Raw genomic sequence first — 5,263 nt, 5'->3', positions numbered from 1 at the left:
CCATGTTCATTTTGGCATCAATAGTGATTCCAAGATCCTTTTCTACCTCTGCACTGACGAGAAGGGAGTTTCCCAGCCTGTGGGTATGCTGCTGGTTCTTCCTCCCCAGGTGCAACACCTTGCACTTTTCAGTGTTGAAACCCATCCTGTTCTCATCTGCCCACCCCTGTAACCTGTCTAGGTCCAATTGCAGCCTATTCCTCCCCGCATGCCCACATCCCCCCACATCTTAGTGTCATCTACGAATTTGAACAGGGTGCTTTTTATACCCCCATGCAAGTCGCTGATGAAGATATTGAACACTGCTGGCCCAAGGACCGAGCCCTGGAGAACCCCACTGCCCACATCCCTCCAGGTCAAATAAGACCTGTCCACCACCACTCTCTGGGTGCAGCCCTCCAGCTAACTAGTGACCCATTTGACTGTGTAGGTGTCAACACCACAGTCCCCTAGGTTCTTAATGAGAACAGGGTGAGAGATAGTGTCAAAGGCCTTCCTAAAGTCCAGAAAGACTACATCCACTGCTACACCTCCATCTAAGGATTTTGTGACCTGGTCTTAGAAGGTCACAAAATATGGTTGTATGCAACTAAGGTAGTGCTGGGTCTGATCTGCATACTGCCCAGCCCACTGCATGAAGATATTGAAAAGAAGAGGAAAAAGAATCGATCGAGTGGGAGTCCACAAGCTAGAAAGAGATCTGGTAGTACATCAGTATTTACCAGACTCAAAGTCAAGCCATTTGAATGTATTATTCTACTCCTCTCAGGAAAGCTAACAGTTTTTGTTGATAATAGCAAATGCCATAAGGATGCAGTAGAATGAGAATAGATGTCTACCTCCTGTCCACTGATAGCAGAAAATAACTCATCAGTGTTACTAAACAATTTCAGTTCAACATCTTGGCCTGCACCCAGATTGGGCCAGCTCTAGACTATTAACTCCAATTTGATGAGCTAATATTTGGCCTTTAGCTAGCTTCTCTATGAACTTTTTCAGGAATGAGAGGCTTAATACTGGGCAGCAGTTGGCTAGAATTCATGTTTTCAGGATGGACTTTAAGGCTGGTTGGACTATTACATATTTGAAGGGAAAAAAGAAGATTCAGCAATTTTAGTAAAAAAATAATACCAGTAGGTCATGACCCTTTCACATACCAGGAAAGCCCTGGACTAAATTCAGAAATAGTGAGCAAGACTTTTTAGGGTGTCTGGAACGTCTTGACTGGTGAACATAGTACAGCCAAAGAGTACAGATTGGTTGTTGTGCGGGGGGCAACAAAGGCAAAACAGACACAAGAAGTTTGTGAAAGCTTCCCAGATGTATGTGATCTTTTCAGTGAAGTAAAGATGATACTTCTTCACGGGGCTTAGTGTTTCCCTCTGATGTAGGTTGTAGGCATTCAGGACTGACACATTTTGCCACCATGGATAGTTCCTTGGGGAATGATTTGCCACTTTCAGTGGAGGTGGTTAGAAAGGATATTTTGGCTGTGATGCAGCTTCAGGGCAGGCTTTGAGAAATGCTTTGTTCCTTCCTGTCAGCATTGGCATTTGATTTCTGATAGCAGAGGCAGGAGCAGAAACTCTAGTGCCAGCTGGCATTTGGCATTTTTTTTAAGTTGCTGCTCCGGGCTCCTCTTGTGGGCTGGGCCCCACCTCTGGTGCCACTGGGCGCCCCCACCTGCATGCCGCAGCGCGAGACCACAGAGCCCCAGGACAGCCCCCGCTTTCTGCCCAGGCCTCGCTCTCCTCTGGCTGCCACCTTCCCAAGGGCCTGGCCAGGGCAGCCCACCTGTGGTGCCTCCCCCCTGTGCCTGCTTCTCCCCGTGCCACCCAGCCCCTGCTCTGAGCGCCCGGTCCTGGTGCTTGGTGCCCCAGTGCCACCCCCACCCAGGTGGGATGGGGTGTCCATCTGCCCGAGCCCCAGCTGTGCCCAGGGCTCACCCACCTGCTGGGAGCCTCCAGCACTGTGGCCCTCTGCAGCACCTGGCCAGCCCCAGCCTTGCCCACCTACAGCTCCCCTCCAGGGGCTGGACCCCAGGCAAGCGCGGCAGAGGGCCGCTGTGCTGGAGGCTCCTGGCTAGCTTAGCCCCGAGCGCGGCCCATGGCGGCTGTTCCTGGAGCCTGGGGGGCTCCTACAGCCAGGCCCTTGCACTGAGGGTGGCTCCACCCCACTCACGCTGTGCCTGGTGCGCAGAGAGGCTGAGGCTGGACCTGGGAGCGCCCTAAGCCAGAGCATCCTGCTCCAGCCAGGCAATGTCCCATCCCTGACGAGTAGTGTGGGCCAAGCCAGACCCCACCTCAGATGCTGCTGGGTGCCCCCACCCGCCTGCCACGGCCCAAGTCTGAGGGGCCCCAAGACAGGCCCTGCTTCCCACCCAGCCTCCACACTCCTCCAGCTGCTGCCTTCCCGAGGGCCTAGCTGGGCTGACCTGCCCGTGGTGTCCCCCCCCCCCGAGCCTGCTTCTCCCCATGTTACCCAGCCCCTGCTCTGAGCACTGGGCCCAGTGCTGCCCCCACTGTGGCCATGCCCTCCCTCCCAGCCTTGGGCCTGGGCTCTCCCCGCTCCAGGAGTGTCGGGGAGGCCCGAGTGCCCCAGTTCTGGCAACTGCTGCTGGGGTGTTGCGGTCTCCCTCCGCCCGGCACTGCCCTGGACTAATGGGCCTGAGTTGCAGCCGGTAGCAGTGGGAGATGTGGACAGAGAAGAAGATACCCTCATTCTCTTTTTCCTTTTTCTATTTGTTCTTTTCTTCTCTTTTCTCTCCTCTCTTTTTCTTCTTTCTACTCTTCTCTCTTTTTCCTCTCTTCCCTCTTTTTGTCCCCTTTTTTCTTTTGTTTTTTACCCTCTCTGTCTTCTCTCCTCTCTTTTTTTTCTTTTCTCTATTTCTCTCTTTTTTTCCCCTCTTTTTCTCTGGCAGCCATGTGGCCAGAGGCTGGAGCTCCCCCAGTGGCTACAGAGGCACATGGCAGTACTGGAGGGACTTGGGAGTAAAGTTCCCAAGCTAATGCACATTAAACCATCCATAGAGACGATATTCACTTCGCTAACAGAGAAGAATTTATGTACTTGATTAAGCAAATTATTTTGTATGAAACCGACAAATCTGGCTGCTATTTTGGTAATTTAACAAGTGAATAAGGATCCTTAAATACTTACTGAATAGCAGTGGCAATGAACAGAGGGTGCTTCGGGTGCATGCGCACCCCCTGAGAGTGCCAGTGCACCCCCTGACAGGCCACACTCCCTGCTTAGGCAACAGGAAGTGGGGCAGGTGGGAACACCAGTGCCCACCCTGCAAGTGCCAGCCAGGGAGTGGAAGCACTGGATGAAGCACCACGGCCGCTTCTGGGAGCGCCACAGCCACGTCTCAGTTGGCGTGAGCAGCCACGGGGGGGAGGAGGGCACCTTCCCACCCATTGATGAGATTGGCTGCGGGGGACTGACTGGTTGCTGGAGGGGGCACATGCCCCGCCTGACTAAGGTAACACCAATTGCCTATGCTGAAATGCTTAATAGTTTTCAACATATAGTCAAAAATTGAATATTTGCTTTCTGTTGTAATAGTAGTTGTTACCCAAAGTTGCATGGTGATGTCTGCCGCTTGATTAGCTAACTTAAAGTTTTTAAATGTGAGAACTTTGAATAGTTAAGGCCTCTTGTTGGCAAATTAAATTGGTATTTGAACAGGGTGCCATTCACCCTTGTGCAGAGACTTAGCACAAGGACAAAGATATTAGTGTGACAGTATCATGGCCCCAGGGGAAGCTATGATGCTCCCTGGTGGTAATATGGCTCCTGCCCAGCTCAAGTTCTAAGATAGCCCTCCCTTGATTACTCACCCACCATGCCTTGTTGTTATTGGGTGCCTATACACACCATGGGTTTTAATCTTCATTAAATTAAATACGTTTATAAAATTCAAACTTGTTTATTTTAGAGCGTCACATCTGTGTTTGCGCACACCAGGTTTTCAAATGAATTAAGCCCAGTCCCTGGCCACTGCTACAGAAAAGTGGAACAGTCCAGCACTGCCCCCACCCCACCACCCCATGCCCGTGCCCCGCTACATAGCTGTGGAAGCAGGGAGATGGCAAAAAAGCAGAAGTTAATTCAAAAGCTAAAGCAATTAGAAGGGGTGAACTACAAAAAAGTTGCAATGCCATCTGGTGGACAAAGAGGTTCATTACACATCTTTGAGTGCCTTTGTGTTTGCACAGAATGAATCCATGGATGTGACGCTTTAATTCCCAGCAAGCCAAACTAAATTATGTATGGGGAGTTTTAGTTTAATGCACTAGCAAAACTTATACAGCATCTGGAAAACCCACTCATGCAAAAAGTCATGCAGTTGCAGCATAAGAAAGGGCAAAAAACATGGCATATACAAAGGCCCATTGAAGGTAATTAAAAGAGGCTTTAATTACCTTCAGGCCCACAGCCTTATGAGTCTTAGTCCAATCAACCCATCAATGAGTTCCTTCCAGACCCCACTAGTCTTGATCCAACCCTTACATTCAATAGGCCTGTCTGTGCCCCTGCAGAACACCTATAGCCCTAAGGGCAAATTGCATGACTCCATTCTCACTCCCCCCCCAACACACACACACACACACCGCACAATGGAGGCCTCACAGGTGTCAACACTTCAAATATTTCTTTCTCTTAGCCTTTCTTGGGACTTTTGGACCCTCTGGTTTTCTCTGCCCTCTTTCTCTGGGTTGGGGGACCCTCTGTACCCCCGCTCAGCCCCTGCTCTGGGCTAGGGGGTTCTCTGTATGCCTTGAGTCTGGCGCCAGCAGAGCTCAAGGTTTGCAACTCAAACAATAGTATTAACATAAAACAAAGACCCCTTTCCATAAACCCTTTCTTCTCTGCCATAGGTAATATTCTCTTATCCCCCAGCCTGCAGAGTTGCTCTGCTTCCCCTATCTTTCTTGATCCTTCAGGAGCCCTTCTGCTCTACTGCAGAGAATTCCTCTCCTTAGGGCTCTCAGGCCTAGACTACCTGACCTGCTCAGGCACTGGGCTTATCCAGGTCCCCAACCTGGACCTCTTCCCATCAGGTGAGCCTCCAATCAGCCCCCATACCACCTGGAAGCAGCCTCTTATAGTGAAAGGCACACTACAGTGCCCTGCTGGCTGCCCAGAGTAGTTTTCTATTTATTGACGCATAGACTTCATAGACATTGGGCTGGAAGGGACCCCAGAGGATCATCAAGTCCAGTCCCCTGCCCCAGGGGCAGGAAGTCAGCAGGGATCA

This window comes from Crocodylus porosus, unplaced genomic scaffold, assembly GCF_001723895.1.
Source record: "Crocodylus porosus isolate Cpor-Errol unplaced genomic scaffold, CroPor_comp1, whole genome shotgun sequence".
In the NCBI taxonomy this organism is placed as follows: domain Eukaryota; kingdom Metazoa; phylum Chordata; order Crocodylia; family Crocodylidae; genus Crocodylus; species Crocodylus porosus.
This window is presented reverse-complemented; position numbering follows the sequence as displayed.